At 38.9% G+C, this 17929-nt stretch overlaps 1 pseudogene; it reads left to right on the forward strand.

Annotated features, from left to right (window-relative positions):
* The first annotated feature begins 9754 nt into the window (after positions 1–9754).
* Positions 9755–12839, forward strand: LOC121397290 (annotated as a pseudogene).
* Positions 12840–17929: the final 5090 nt, after the last annotated feature.

The raw sequence follows: 17929 nt of genomic DNA on the forward strand, positions 1-17929 counted from the left end.
ATGACATCACTATGGTGAAATAAAAATGGGTGGGGCTCAGTGTGGAGGCGGTACCACCCAGGAAATTGTAAATTTGCTGCTTGGGAATTTTCTAGGAAGTAAAATGCAATTTTGTGTATCGGGAGCTGCTGGCTAAAACTGAAATTGCCAGACAGGGCTGATTATTGAGTCCTGTTGCCTGTACTTGTATGTGTCAGTACAACATGGCCAGAAAGGGAAACAGGGGGCATTTAATGTGTCATATTGTCACCACTGTAAAGGGTAAATATGCCATATTCCCAAGGCAGGTCTAGTTGCTGTTATTGCTTATACATGTTCAGTATTCTGCACAGGAAACATTGTCAACCTTTTGTGCTGGAGCTGCCATACTGTACAATTAAAATATTAATTGCATAATGAACTTACTGGCAAAATGATCATGAAAACCAATAAAATATTTGCTTGGCTTTACTAATAGATAATGTCCAAATGAAGAATGAAAGTGACCCTTGTTTAGTGAGAAAAAATCTGATATTTACTGTTGTTTACATTCATATTGATCAGAAAAAAACAAAATCTCTGTTTTGTTTATATATATATATATATATATATATATATATATATATATATATATGTATATATATATATATATATATATATATATATATATATATATATATATATATATATATATATTATGTGTGTGTGTGCTGCATTTTTAAAGTAGCCCCAAGCATCATGCATCTACAATACCCCCATTGACTTACACAGCAATTGCCGGGAAGTGGCAGTAAAACAGGTTCCTGGCCCAGGCTGCATCGTTACCCTAATAATACCCCCCGTAATTCTCATTGGCTCACAAAAGACAGGAATGTGCCTATAGAGACATGGCTGCAAATTGATGGAAGCTTCCAACATCTTCAGAGAACAAAAAAAAACCTTAAGGTGTGGACAGAACGAAGCAACAGGTTTTTGCGAGATTTACTGTAAAACGACAAATGGGTGCAGCAGCAGCAGCAGCTCGTGGGCAGCTCCCCAGGGTGCAAGGTTAAAGTGGCAGACACAAAAATCCTGTATAATAAAAGTCCTTTTCAAACTAAACATGAAATCCAATTTCTATTTTTTATTAAAGCATTCAAAGCTGTTGTAAGCTCATTTAAAAATCTCAGCTGTCAATCAAATATTGTCTGCCCCTCCTATATGCCTAGCCATAGAGACAGCGCAGACAATTACTTTCACTTTCCATTCAGCACTTCCTAGATGTCACTGCTCTCCACACATTCCCTCAGTTCTCTTTACCATTTTATTGTGTAGCCAGGGCATGGGGATGGACATCAGGTCCTCTATTCTGGTGCAAAAACAAGATTCTGAGATGATACAAGGCTTGCCTTAATAACAATGTCCACAAAATGGCTCCTGCCTGCTTGCTATAATTTTGAAATCCCAGACTGAAGGAAGCAAGATTCAAATAATTTATATAGTGTAATTAAAGTTCATTTTGCTTAACTAATGTGATAAAATAGGATTTTGAATATTTTTTTTGGGTGACGGGTCCCCTTTAATTAGTAGAAAGAACTGCATCCACAATGTAACAAAATAGTGTGAGCTAGGTTGTTCCGCAAGGTTGGATACAAAATACCAATATTAAATAGAAACATTAGGATTGGAGCCGTGCCCCCAGCTAGCCAGGAGCATCAGGCCCCGCCCCTCTGCAAACCAATTCAGAACCCCTGCTTCAGTCTTGTGCACCAATAAGGCTTTCTAAAATGTAACTTTTAATAATGCCATTTAAAAATATATGAACTCGTAACGCGTGAACCACGTGACACCCCACAAATGTAGGCACACAGTGCTGGACCGTGTCCATAAAAAACAATTAATTAAAACACCGCAAAGGTGGACAGATGGTAGGACCTACATTCAGATCCAAAATAACGGCTAAATTAGCACCATACTTGATAATCAAGTGAGTAGCTGCTCACAATGGACTGCCCCCTCCCTTCCAGTTCCACACAGAACGCCTGCCTGTCTACGTTGGGAGTAATAGGAGCTTATCTCACCATCCTCCACCTATGCCGCCTTGCCCTACGCGTTTCGCCGTGTAAACGGCTTCCAGAGGGGCGGGGCCTGATGCTCTTATCTAGCTGGGGGCACGGCTCCAATCCTAATTTTTCTATTTAATATTGCAAGGTTAATTACACAGATTTAGAAAGTGACAAGAGAAAATGTAATACTTGCCACAATGATGGAGAAAACCTTTTAATTGTACTAAAAAAGAAACATGAAAAATATTCTTTCCTTTACCCTATGGCCCAGAACAAATGGGGTTTAACACTGAATGGATTTCAGCCTAGTGATCTATAGGGGAACTTTTAAAATAGTTTCCTTTAGTACCAGAACAAGGAAATACACAGATTATTGGTTGTGTGCAATTATAAAAACTAGCAAAAGATGTACAATGATATATCAGTTCTACAGATCATCCTTTTTCATTTGTTTTTAATATTTTAGCTAAATAAGAAGAGCAATATGATACATGAAAAAGATAGTAATTAAATATGTTTATTAGTATTATATATTCTGTTTATTACTATTACTATGTTTATTACTATTTATTACAGGTATGGGATCCCTTATCTGGAACCCTGTTATCCAGAAAGCTTCAAACTGCAGGAAGGCCATCTCCCATAGACTCCATTTTAAGCAAATAATGCTGATTTTTAAAATAATAGCTTTTTTCTCTGTAATAATAATACAACACCTTGTACTTGGTCCCAACTAAGATATAATTAATCCTTATTGGAGGCAGATTAATCCTATTGGGTTTAATTAATGTTTAAATAATTTAAGTAGACTTAAGGTGTAAACATCCAAATTACAGAAAGATCCCTTTCCCAGGTCCTGAGCATTCTTGATAATAGATCCCATATAGTAGATCCCATATAGTACTCGATTTTAGTAAATACTCTTCCCCCCAAGTGTTTGTTCCTCCTAATACCAAGGCATACTTTATGGGATTAAGTTTGGCCCACCCCTTGGCTAGCTCCCTTTACTCCCGGATTTATTAAGTTATGTCCTTAATAGTCACCCTGCAATACTCCCAGCATTATCCATGTCAGTAAGGAAGCATTTGTTACCATAATTATAAATAATGACTTCACAGTATCACAGAAGTGTCCCTCTGTAGCTGCATCACAGGATATCAGTAAATCAGAACAGGAAGCAAGGCCAAATTCATAATCAGCCATCTTGGGTTTTCTCAAGTTAAAAGGCCTAAACCAGCTTCTCCTCATGCAAGTCTAGTACTTCCTGCCTGCCAATCACAGGTCCTTTATAAGGCTCTTCCCAGAAGTCCCACATTATTATCTTTTTGTGTCTCAAACCTCATTGTGAGCCACTTCTCCACCCCAGACTCTTCTTCCAACTTCTGCAATTTGTGACTTCCTCTTTAGACAAATCTTGGCTCTTTTTGCTGATAATTTATTAAGACATTCCCTCTTCCAGTGTCACAGGGTGGGCAGTTTCCAGTACTAAGGACACAATACTATGGGTAGAAATTGCATTTATTCACCCATATTGATCATGTCACTCTTAAGAAGCCTCCACTCTGTCAAGTCTTTTGTGATACTGTGGGTTGATTCATATATGTCATACATGAATATGCTGCCTGTCCCTGGAATATGTTCAGCTCCATTTTATTAGATTATTTTATGGCCAAGATATTGTCTAACCCATGATTTATGCATCAGCAGAATTGTGCATCCATTGAAACCATTTTTCTTTTCTAGGATGTTATATCCCTTTACAACAACTGCCTGACACTGAGCACTGCTACCAAACCTGATGTCCTCTAATATTCTTAAACCTTTTCTATCTATAAATTAAAATGATACTGCTACAATACCTTGGTTCTGTACCCAACCTTAAAGAAATTCTTCTTTTCCCCTGTTGTAGCGCCCCAACCTTTTAGTAGATAAAATACCCAACATAAGAACCTGCCTTTGCTGTATGGTGAAGTGAGTACCATGCTGATCAAGAAGTAAACTGAATATACGCCTCCACAGGACTGTTTGTAACATTAACAGTGATATTTCAGCCATTGAACCAAAGAAGCAGCACAAATGTGTTTGTATATTGAGGGATATTTATGTAATTCTGCCTTGGGCTGCCCATTTTAAATGTTATCTACATTAAATATGGAATCTTTTTGTTTTAGATCAGTTGTTCTTTATCTGTGGGGTTGGTCACATTTAGGGGAGCCTGGAGCAGTAATTGGGGACCCGTCTAAATTTTACATGGGGAAGATTTGGGGGCATTGTATCTCCTAGAGACACCTGAAAGTTTAGCTTGAAAGTCAATAAGGGTAAGATTTTGAGCAAAAAATTGTTGCTGCCCTAGAACTATGGCTGATACAGTATATCTGTAACCTTGTTATGAGCTAAGGTGGGGCCCTTGAACGTAAAGAGATGTTCACCTTTTGATTAAGGAGTGATATTCGAATACAATTTGCAATTGGTTTTCATTTTTTATTATTTGTGTTTTTTGAGTTATTGAGCTTTTTATTCGGCTGCTACCCAGTTTGCAATTTCAGTAATCTGGTTGCTAGGGTCCAAATAACCCTAGCAACCATGCATTGATTTGAACAAGAAACTGGAATAGGAGAGTCCTCAATAGAAAGATGAGTTATTAAAAGCAATAATAACAATAAACGTGTAGCCTTACAGAGCATTTAATTTTTAGATGGGGTCAGTGACCTCCATTTGAAAGCTGGAAAGAGTCAGAAAAAGAAGGCAATTAATTCAAAAACGATAAAAAAAAGGAAAAAATTTAGGACAATTGAAAAACTGCTTTGAATTAGCCATTCTATAACATACTTTAAGTTAATTTAAAGGAGACTCATCCCTTTGATCACCAGTGCTCTAGACTAGACAAGCTCAATATCAAAGAGAGAGAAAACCAATTCCTGCTGATACTGCTGATCCCTTTTCCATTCATTGTAATTGATTTTGATCATTGGTCCGTATGTTTCATGTTGACCTGAATGGGAAGCCAAAGGTTTAGTTTACTACACACCCTGCTAGAGACATGGAAGGAAGTCACATTGTTTTGCCACTAATTATCCGTCACACAATCATGCTGATTCACTGTAATTATCTACTTACTGGAATGTTTAACAAACTACTACGTCTTGTTTTTTCTTCCCAAACTTTCTGTCTTGTCACCTTGTTGCCCTTTTGAGCATGGGCAGCATTTGCATGTATGACATTAATCCTAAAAAAAGTTATAATTAGTGGTCTGTGACTGAAATCAACTCGTTAGTATATATAAATTGACTAAAATAGTGATTATATTTGGTTGCATCTGTTCTTCCTCCTGTGTGTAGCTACAACAAATATTTTTTGGCGCCAGCACTAAAGTAAAAAAGGCCGTGAAGTTCATACTCATTCTTGTGTTCTTCAGAATTTCACATAAGTATGAGCACAGTGACATCTACAAGCCAATTGTATAAACACCACACTTTCCACCCTTCCCCATCAGCTGAGACATTAAAAAAGCCCATAAATACACGGAAAGGTTGCTTTGACTTCCAAATAAAATAATCCACTGATAAGAATAGGTATTCTAAAGAAACTGCTTACGTAGACTACCATGATCTCATGATGATAAAGAATGAAGTTATTAGGTATAGGGTAAGCTGCCAAAGGGATGAAATCATATCATTCAAGAGCATTTCCTTGTGTATGGCAAACACTGCAAGGTGCCGCTATGCCAGACAGATTTTTAAAGCTAGAAACACTCATATAAACTATATCTATCAATATCTATATTCTATACTAATTAGTTTCACTATAGCCTTGGATATTATGCTTATCCAAGAAATTATCAAAGCCCCTATTAAAGGTATGAACAGAATCAGCCATCACAACATCATCTGGCAGGGCATTCCACAACCTCTCTGTCCTCACTGTAAAAAAAAAACACCAACTCTGCTTCAAATGAAAGTTCTGTTCCTCTAGTCTAAAGGGTGGTCTCTGGTGCATTGATCCTTTTTATGGGAAGAAAGATCCCCTGCTATTTGTCTATAATGCCCTATAATGACCTCTCATGTACTTGTAAAGAGTAATCATGTCCCCTCATAAGTGCCTTTTTTCCTGCGAAAACATCCCCAACCTTGACAGTCTACCCTCATAATTTTTTTGAGTTTTCCATCCCTCTAACCAGTTTAGTTGCACTTAGTCTCTGCACTCTCTCCAGCTCATTTATATCCTTCTTAAGGACTGGAGTCCAAAACTGCACTGCATACTCCAGATGAGGCCTCACCAGGGACATACAATTATGTTTTCATCCCTTGAGTTAATGTCCTTTTTTATGCAAGACAGCACTGTATTTGCTTTAGTAGCCACAGAATGACACTGCCTGGAATCAGACAACTTAAGGATACCCCAAGATGAGTATAATAACTCACATTTATATTATTTCTGCCAAAGTGCATTACCTTGCATTTATCAACATTGAACCTCATTTTCTAGTTTTCGGACCAGTTTTCCAATTTTGTCAAATCACTCTGCAATTTGGCAATGTCCTGCTTGTAACTTATAGTTCTGCACAATTTAGTATCATCAGCAAAAATAGAAACAGTACTATCAGTGCCCATCTCCAGGTCATTAATAAACAAGTTAAAAAGCAAAGGACCAAGGGCAGAGCCCTTCTGAACATCACTAACAACACTGGTCCCATTACCAATACCGCCACTCTTTGTAATCTATCCTTCAGCCAGTTCTCTATCCAAGTACAAATACTATTTTCCAGGCCAATATTCCTAGTAACCTTCTATGTCTGTGTGTGTAGATTACATCCACTGGCATCCCAGAGGCGAGGTTCAAGCCCATCTCATCAGCGCAGGATTTGCAGGATTTGCAAATGAAACTTCCCTAGGCCGGCCGCCTCCTACTACTCCTACCCCCGACGTCTGTGCGTTAAAGGAGAAGGAAACCCTTTTGGCACAAACCCCTCCCCCCGTAGGCCCCCTCCCTCCTCCCCCCCGGGCAAATGCCCCTAACTTGTTAGTCACCCCTCCATGCAGGTTCTCTCTTGCCGAGTTCATGGGAGTCATCTTCTTACAATAAGAAGAAGAAGTAGAAACCAGTGCAGGACAGACGGTCCTTATTTCTGAGCATTTTGTTACAGCAGAAATACTAGTACTGGATTATTAAGGCAACCAGCTGGAAACAGACCGAATGAGAGCTCAATCAGTCTTGCAAGAAACATGCAAAACTGGAGAATATGTTTGGCTATTCTGGTGTTGCATCAGTGTTTAAAAATTACAGTTAATTTTGCAAAATATTTTTTTTTGGAAATGGATGCATAATAATATTCTATATAATACATACAGGAAATATAACAAATTACAAGTGACATATTAAAGAATCTCACCAAACTGGAATATACAATTTTCTATTTAGGTTTACCCAATGGCACATACTACTAAAAAGTATATTATGAAAATTGACATGATGCAGGGTTTTACATAAGAGCTGTTTTATGCAATATATTTTTATAGAGACCTACATTGTTCAGGGGTATAGTTTCCTTTAATGCTAATTACTTCCATACAATACCATAGGCTTAAATTATTCCTGAAATATCTGGAAAATATAAGGAGCATAGTTTTACCTGCTGCATATATATAACAGGTCCAGTCACCTCTATTTATTAGGTTCTTCACTGATTTTGCTGGTAAGGTATAAAAACAGTTGCTAAGTATTCTAATCAGCAACAAACAATCTTTATCAATTAAAATGATACAGCGACAACAGTAAAATAAATGATTTATCACTGCACTGTACACAATTTAATCACAATTTGCTGACTCAAAATATAATACCACTGACTGTCCAACTTACCAGTTAAGAAGGACATGTAAAAGTTATTGTTGCAAACACACAGATATTTGTATATAGCCATTAAAAAAACAACAATACGTAAGTTTTAATGTATATTGATTATAGCTATAAAATTCTAAAAGGACACAAATATAAAAATATAAAGTTCATGATATTTTGCTGATGATATTGGTGGAGCATGGAGCATTGTGGTAATACATGATGATGATGACAATAAAAAGTCACCATCTTACAGTGTTCATGCTCCTGGTTTGTGATCACTGCCAGCAGTTCTGGGCACCGGATGTCATGTGATCAAAAATGATGGCCACCATCTATATTGCACTGTTGTGCTTTTGCCAAAGAACTATGGGGGAGCAGATTCTGGGGGACCCATTCATGCAGTCTAGGATGGGACAGGGAGAGCTGTGAGGGGAGGACTATATTTCAATTTGCCCTTATGGATAATAGAATAATTAATCCATATCTATTTTACATAATAGAGCCCATATCTGTATATGTATCTGTACATATATATGAAATTAGATATTTATCCTAAACAATACACCAATTTCTAAATAACTGCCTTATGGCCAAACACCTTATTAAAGGAAGCTTATGAGAATACTTTCAGTGCTGCTAATTTTACTTCCCACATCATTTATTCCATGACACAGGTATAAATGGGAATTTACCTTTCTGTAATCATAGAAACAGCCTCACCCAGCAGAGATACACTACAGATCTGCCCATAGAGGAAACACAAGTGACAGACATTACAGTATATTGCTAAATACTAAGAGAACTGCTGCTTCCATAGGAAATAGGTATCTCTAACAATTTTCAGCAGAAATTGTAAAAGCAGGTAATTCAGGTTTATAGATGTAGACTTAGAGCATGTAAATGTGTGATGTCATTAATACACTTTCCTATTCAGCAGCACAGCTTGCCCTAGGCTATTCACCTATTCTATTCCATTCTATTCATGTGACATCACTATTGTTTTTCTCCAGTGAGTTTCTGAGAATTTCCTGAAAACATAAGCTTTTGCCAGGAAAGGGCTAAGGTTTTACCATAAGGTGCATCTTTAAAGGGGCAGTTCACCTTCACATAGTTACTTTGACGTATATAGTAAAGTTTGCATTCATCTTTCTTTCAGAAGTTACCTGGTTATTAGGAATGGATCCAATTTACTCTAGCAACTACACACTGGTTATAATGAGAGATTGAAAGAAAAGTAGGAGAGGGTCTAAGTAGAAAGATAATTAATAAACAGTAAAAATACAATACATTTTTTTGGCTGCTGGGGTCAGTGATCCCCATTTGAAAGCTGAAAAGGAGCAGAGGAGGAAGGCAAATACTTAAAAAATTATATGAATACCCCTTTAACTAACATAAACCTTAAGTCAGTAAAGTTTGATTTACTCTAACGTGATATAAAATATACTTAATAGAGTAAAATGTATTTTATAAATAGGTGATCAGTGCTTTAGCGCTTCATAAATAAGCTCCTTGGTTTACAATGAGCACTGCATCTCCTAAATTAGAACATATTCTATGTATTGTCGAGATATTGCAGTACATTTTAACAAACTAAAAGGGATTGTAATGTAAATACCAGATTTCAAATGAAGGCTGAAACATTTTTTTTTTAAAATAAGGTTTTAATAAAATGAACGACCTTGGTTCATAAGAGTAATGTTCTTTTTTTTAACAGAGAAGAAAGAATTTAGGACAAATTACTCCAAGTTTGTTTATGAGAGGGTGAGGCAGTCTGACAATAGTGAAAGTGGATTAGCATAATTATTCAACCAAGATCATTACATCACACACTGAAATGAATTGCTCTTCTCTCCAAACTTGCACAACCATTCAGGATTTCCAGTCAGTAAATAAACCAGTTTTTTTTTATCTGTAAATACCCTTCCTCTGACGTCCCCCACAAAGACAGCACTGCTCCATACGTTGCTTGGCATCAGGACATGAAGTGAGTATAAAGATATCTGAATTATTTAGTAAATAAGTCAAGAAACTTGTCCACTGTAGCACAGATCAGTAATGGGTTCTCTTTATCCTTCCAGGTATTGGGGATTCGAAGGAGGACCTGTGGCTTCTGTGTGGCTGGCATTTGATGATGTGGATGCAGAAAATGGAGTCCTGCAAGTTATTCCAGGTATTAACTTTTGTACTTATGTATAAATTAAAAGGGACAGTGAATTGTTAAAAATTGCAACATAATAAAATGACAGTATGTATATTGGACAAACAATTTATTAGCAGCTTAACCTTCATTTTACAGGAAGTCACAAACAAGGCATTTTGGAACATAGAGTGGCAGAAATCCCAGGAAACTTGCTGACTACAAACCAGGAAATACCCAGACACTTGGTGCAGGTGGAGGATTTGGTTGAGTGTCCCCTCAAAGCCGGACAGATGTCTGTAAGTGCAAAAGTATTTTAAAAATTACTGGTTCATTATAAATATAGAAACTATAGCATCTGCAATCTACCGTTTTCTGTTTAAAAATTTTCTGCAAGTCTCTGCACTGTGTTTTGAGGGATGGGCACATTTTTTCGCCTTGTTTCGCTGTGGAAATGACACCCATAGACTTTAATGGGCGTCGGCGAAAATTCGCCCGAGGCGAATTTTTGGTGAAACAAAATGGGTCAGATTCGCCCATCTCTAGTTTTGAGCAAGAGTTCAAGCACTTTCTTATGGTAATGGGTCAATGAGACCCAAATGCTCCATGCAGTATGCAAAGTGCAAATAAAATGGCAGAATGTGGTCTTTTTTGCACTTTACGTGCAGTAAGGCTCGTTGTATATATCCCCGTCTGTGTATGATGCCATCTATGTATAATTTTTATATAAGAATACATGTAATTTTTTTTATCTATCTAGTAATAAATGACGGGATGGGAACAATTTTGTCACTCTGCAAAAAAATCAAGAGATCCTGGCATATAACAAAAGTTATACATTTGAATCTTTATGATTTTAGGTCCATGATGGATTGACAGTTCTCTGCCAGTGAAGCCAACATGTCAGAGAGAAGAAGATGTGGGTTTGTCATCCGCTATGTGCCCACAACTGCATATCCTGTCAAGGTGAGAAACCAAGAGCAGATGGATGGACAGACAGAATAAATATATTTATACAGTATATATCGATAGACAGATGTCTAGCGGGAAATATTATTGATGAGGTGATAGTTATACTACATATATTACCCAGCAACAGTCAGTAATTAATTACATTATTATATGGGTATTTTGTGTAGGCTTGCACATAATCATCAATGCACTAAAACATGTTGTTGTTGTCAAAGTTTTTAGAAGCTACTGACTATATAAACAAATAACATGAACAAATTTGGGTATTGATGAACATTTTCTTTTTTTTGTAACTTATGTTTTATTTGCAATTTTTCAGTAAATAAAGCACTTTGTGGTACATAAAAAAGTAAAAGTAATGCATATGTCACAGGTTAGTGCAAAACAACATGAAAAGAAAAAGAAAATAAAAAGGGCTCCAATAGGAGCAAGAGACATTGTAGTGCAACAGGCATTTGCATTGGTTGTATGGAAGTCAGGCATAATCTCGGGTTATGATAAACTACATACATATTGGGGGACAAAATGAGCAATGAGGGGGTGGGCTCAGGCATGGAGATAGAGCCAGTTATATGACCAAAGGGACATGGGCATCGTGGCGTAATATGGGGAGGACTGCACAAGGGTCTCAATGATTGCTACGAGGCCAAACCTCTAAGTTCCCACAATGACCAGACCTTGAGAAAATAATCCATCCTGTTTTGGATGTAGGCAATGTTTGACTCAAATATTCTGTTGCTGTTAACTCTCCGGATGATTTCAGGCTTAGTTGGCGGTGTTGGGTCCTTCCATCTGGAGGCAATTGCTAGGCGTGTAGCCGTTAAGATCTGATTCACTAGAGCCTGACCACATCTACGTAATTTGGGGATGGGTTTACCAAGTAGGAGAACAATCGGATCCAATGGGACAGGACGGGCTATTATCCGGCTAATGAGATCTGCTACCTCTTTCCAGAGTTGTTGGATGGAGGGACAGTCCCAAAAAATATGTGGGAGTGTGCCTTGGGCCCCACAATTTCTCCAGCAAGTGGGAGGGTGATTTGGAAACAGTTTGTGCAGGCGATCCAGGGTGTATAAATGTTGTATAAAGCCTGGTATTGATAGTCTAAAACTTCGAATGTCTTAGCAACCATTAGAAAACGAAAGTGAAATGTAAAAAGATTTCATGTGGTCTATATAAAATACAGGAAAATAGAAGCATACAGTATGTATATAGACATCAGGTCCAGTAGTTGCTAGGAGGCACATTTACAATGTATGGGTGCAAATCAGATCTTCTTTTCCAAAGTTTGGTGTTTGCAGGACCTAAAAAGATTTTGCTGAAGGGCCAGTCATTTCTAGTTAATCACCTGCATGGAGGCTTGTGGTTTACTTCTCAAAAAGACAGAAGAAGCATAACCACCATTAACTACCATTGGTTATTCTTGAATTGCAGCACTGTATTTCTGCTTCTGAGACAGAATAGTTTATTAAAGCAGCTAAACACATGACATTTCATTTAATTTCACAGGATCCCGAACGTCCCAGAACATTCCCTGCAACTGTCCTTGTGGCTGGAACCGATGAGTTCAATCAGTTTGAAGATCACGCACCTAACTTTTTCATCAAGACTCATTAACTGATGAGAAACATCTCTGATCCTTTAGTTCTTAGTTCTTTCTTCCAGTTCAGATGGATGATGATTCTAGAGAATGTTCAAGAATATACAGTATATTTAGGGGGTCATTTTCATCACATTTTTAAAGCTTTATTTTAAAAGCTGGAAACCCTGTCTGCCAAGTGTTTTTTGTTTTCTTAAATTATTATTGTTTTTTGCTGAATAGACTTAAATGTTCTCAATTAAAAAAAAACATGCTGGTCTGAGAATTGGCTTCCTGGTGTCTGTTTATGAAAAGAAGTTTACATTTTATAGGTGTAAGGAATGGCTTGATATATCATGGAAGATTACAGGTTCTATTCAGTATGAAACAGATAGAATACTTTTGAATCCTTTTGTTTGAAGGCCAGGACACAGAAGCATTAAGTTTGGGCTAACATATGAAAACTGGAAAGAAATCACGTACTGTTTCACTGACTATGAAGATATATACATGGCTACAAGAGTAATCTTGTTATAATTCCTGATATCTACAAAAATAATCAACTGTAACTCTCACCCTGACTACCTGGAGTACTTGAGCAGGATTGTCTTTAGTGTTGGTAGAGCCTGGGGCAAAAGAGGCTTTAAAAGCCTCATTATTAAATTAATTATGGCTGTGTCATCTTTAACCATTTAATTGTTGCCTTTAGCTCCAAGTTTTCAATTGTCCATTGGGTGCTGGGAATTGTACTTCTTCAACCAAAACAATATATAATGTTACTGTAATTATTTCAGACTACTATACATGCCAAACACAAATTATCTTCCCAGTGGCTGTTATCTCCCAGTCTTACTATAGGCACCATCTCTCCCTACTATATCTGCTATTCCACAGTCACAGTCTCTTCCCAAACACTATTATCCCAATGTTACTATAAGCACCATCTCTCCCTACTATACCTGCTATCCCACAGCCACACTCCCTTCCAAGAGACTATTATCCCCACTGCTATTAGAGGCACCATCTCTCCTTACTATACCTGCTATCCCAAAGCCACAGTCCCTTCCCAGAGGCTATTATCCCCACTGCTACTATAGGCACCATCTTTCCCTACTATACCTGCTATCCCACAGCCACAGTCTCTTCCCAGAGACTGTCAGAGAGGTTATTTTATGACAGTTTATTCAGCAAACTCAAAGCTCAACTACAAATCTCTGAATATAATTTCTTGCACGTTTTGTTTACTTTCCACACTCTAAGATCCTGGGCATGAAAGAACAAGCCAGTTAAAGTTCAGTTGTAAGATCAGAGGAGTAGGGTGAAAGAGGTGAGAATACTGGCAGATTAAAGTTATATATTCTATCATACCCACTCTCCACATGTCTTGCTTCTGAACAAGTGCTTAGTAATGAAAAAAAGGTAAATAGCTCAGCCAAATTAGAAGATTCCAAGCTTAACACTCATTCTTGCTCTGACTTTAATAAGCACAGAGGCAGATTTACATAGGCGCTATCTGGGTGTAGCCCAGGGCATATAGTTGAAAGGGGACACAATGGGGGGGCGCGGCCGACCGGGCAACTGTGCAGACGCACATCTTTAGAGCACGCCACACAGCTTGCCAAAGTGCCCCATATTATTGGCGCACCTCACCTGACATCGCCAAACCCACTCCGAACGAGTGGGGGAAGGCGACCGCTACCAGAGGAGCCCTTCCCTGAGGCGCTACGGCCAGTACAAGCCGAGCGGGGATTCCGGCCTAGCTACTTACCGGAGCTGCGGTCTAAATTTGTGGAGCCGCGGAAGGAACGCCAGGGGGGCTGTGACGCGCCTGGACCTGGAGAGCTATTGGGGGCCGCTCAGGAACACCTTGAAGGGGTGAGTACCTCTGCCACAGAGGGACTTTTCCATACCTTGCCCACAACGGACTGAGGCACCTGCAGGCCTGTCACAGGCCCAGGGAATGAGAGGTGCGTCATCAGGGCCTCACATAGTATACTGTAGCAAGGCAACGCTTCAGGATTGATAGTACCCATGCACCTATAAATATCTTGCTGCCAAGACCACCTCTGGTACGCTGGGCTGATAATACACAGCAGCTTAAATAGGGTGCACCGTGTACTCTACCCCAAGCAGGGAGGCCTTGTCAGCCTCACGAGGCTCCTATACGTCGGCTGTTACTGAGGTTTAGGTCTGACTACACCCCTCCATGGATATATAATACCTACCTTATGCTAGAGATCATCTTGCTAAGTGGAAAATAACCTTACTAATATGGGTAAATATGGCAAAAAAGAGGGCAGCAAAGACACCCCGAAACAGCATAAAATGACTGAATCTCAGAAATTCTTAAAGAAGTTTCTAGCCCCAGCGGAGCAGGAACGGGCACGGGTGGAAACAGAGAGGTTGGACCAGGCGGAGGGAGATGATCAGGCCTCTGATGATGACTCTACAATTTCTGAAAGCAATGCATATGCCCTCTTAAAAACTTTACCCACAAAAAGAGACTTGAAAGATTTAGCGACCCAGATTAAAACGGCCCTGCGAGAAGAGGTTGCAGATCTCAAAACAGAAATCGCATCCCTTCATGCCAGAACGGAGGCAGTAGAAGGCCGAACGGAGCAAATTGAGCAATCAGTTGACTCACTACTCAATGTATCGTTAATACAAAATAAAGCCATACAATCCTTGACTCGTAGAGTTGAGGACCTTGATAACAGAGGGAGACGGTGCAATCTACGCATAAGAGGTCTGCCAGAAACAGTGGAAGCATCCTCCCTCAAACAGACGGTGACCTCATTGTTCAATTCGGTGCTCAAAATGCCGGACACCAATGAGATACACATTGAAAGGGTTCATAGAGCTCTCAGACCGAAGGGACTCCCATCTGACAAACCGAGGGACGTTATCTGCTGCTTGTTACATTTTACAGTGAAAGATGAAATACTCTCTAAAGCCAGGCAACAGAAGCTGATCAAAATGGATGGCGCCGAAGTCTCCATCATGCAAGACCTTTCATGGTACACTTTACAACAAAGGAGACTCCTCAAGCCTTTGACGAACTTCCTGAAAGAAAAAATTTTTTTATTCAGGTGGGGATATCCGTTCAGCGTACAGGCCACAATTGCAGGGAAGCTATACACACTATCTACACCGGAAGATCTACACCCCTTTCTTCAAGTTTGCAACGCACCGAAACTTGATCTGTCAGACTGGATTAAATTTGTGCAACTGCCGCTACCTATTCCGATGCCGCACTAAGAACCGTGGACAGAGGTTGACTCGCCTAAAGCAAAGAGAAGCAGGTCAAGGCAAGCGACAGGCAAACCTCCCGGAAGTCCCACTCCGTCTAATCCTGGATGAATCCGTGATTCAACTGGAGGAACATCTAGTAATTTTGCCGTTTTTCTTTAATATGCTCCACTTAAATTGATCCTACTTCTTTTTGTTCTGCATGAGATCTAGCATTTCCTGCTAACGAAGCAACTACGAATCACATGTTGCTCAACACCCCCCCCAGTAATGGGCCAGACAAAATGTCTGTTGACTGATTGGCGTTTACAGGAGAGAAGCCCATTTGAAACGTTTGTGTTTCTCTTTTCCACTTTTTCTATGTTCATGCATTTATTAGTAATATGTTGTTTTGGCTTTCGCACAGTGTACAAATGCGAAGCATGTTTGGGTTGTGTTTCTATCACTTTTTTCTACGAATTCTACCCTCTTACCCTACCCCATCCAGAGCTTGGAGGCACTGCAGTTGGTGAGTTGTTTATATATATATATATATATATATATATATATATATTGAAAATAATTTCTCTAAATGTGAATGGCCTAAATGTTCCGGAAAAAAGGAAGCAAATGATAAGTCTGATGAGGAAAGATAAGGGGGACATACTTTTACTTCAGGAAACACATTTTAAGAAAGAGGCCCCGCAGATGCATAAATTAGGCCAATACTCCCAGTGGTTTTTCAGCAACAACCCCATACAAAAAACGAAGGGAGTAGCCATAGCCATTAAAAAATCCATAGATTTTAAGGTCGAGGATAGCCTTGTAGATCCCAATGGGAGGTACGTTCTGATAAAAGGCCTATTACACCATACACCTTGTACGATCGGCAGTGTCTATCTTCCTAATCAGGGTCAAGCGCAATATTTGACCAAACTAAGTACAAAGATTTCTATTTTTTTGGAAGGGATACTGATCTTAGGAGGAGATCTCAATATGGCACTGAATCCCATACTAGACACGTCCAAAGGGCATTCCCTGCTAACTCCTAAACATATTTCTCAAGCTGCCAAATCACTTCAAAGAATTAGGGTCATAGACTCTTGGAGATATCTCAATCCTAGTGCTAAACAATTTACCCATTTTTCGTTCCCCCAAAAGAGTTATTCCCGTTTAGACTATGTTCTTATCTCTCAACACTACTTGCATTGGCTTGTGAAAGCGGATATTGATAGCATAACTTGGTCGGACCATGCGGCAGTTCATATTGTACTTAACATACCTACCAAACCTAAGCCAGCTTGGAATTGGAGGCTTAATGACAACCTATTAGATAATGCTGAATGCAGGGACGAAATTGTGGAAGCTATTAGGGACTATATCCCCAGAGTAAGGGACGATGCCACCTCACAGCAAACAAAATGGCAAGCGTTGAAATGCTTGGTCAGAGGTATTTTGATTAAGCATGGCGCGCGCCTTAAAAGACTACGACAGAGCACACTTGATAGTATACTTCATCAAATACAGCAGTCAGAAGCCCAACACATTGAAAACCCATCTCTAGAAAACCTTAAAGCTTTGACGGCGAAAAGAACGGAATTAAGGCAGTTATTAAATGTCTATAGCAAACATGCAATGATTAAACTAAAACAAAAATATTACGAGTTTGGCAACAAACAGGGAGACTGTTAGCTAACGCCCTAAAACATAGACAAAATCTGTCTTACATACACAAAATCAATGATCAGAAAAGTAATCTACAGATCCTACCGACAAAAATAGCCGAAACTTTTAAACAATACTATCAGGATTTATACAACATCCCTCAAACTATGACTCAAGAATCACTGGAAGCTAGAATTAAAACTTATATAGCAAAATAGAAACCCTCCTTCGGGAATTGAGTACCCCGTTCCAACAACATGAAGTACTAAATGCTATCAGAAATTTAAAACTGCACAAATCCCCAGGGCCGGATGGTTACACTGGGAAGTTCTATAAGGTTTTCTCCGCTCATTTGCCCCCCTTTTCCTCAATTTTATAAACGAGATTGATGAGAACCACCCCTTAAATAAAGAAGCCTTGCTAGCTTATATCGCGGTCATCCCTAAGATAGGTAAAGATATTACTCGTTGTGGTAATTATAGA

The sequence above is a fragment of the Xenopus laevis genome, chromosome 8L, assembly GCF_017654675.1.
Source record: "Xenopus laevis strain J_2021 chromosome 8L, Xenopus_laevis_v10.1, whole genome shotgun sequence".
Lineage (NCBI taxonomy): Eukaryota > Metazoa > Chordata > Amphibia > Anura > Pipidae > Xenopus > Xenopus laevis.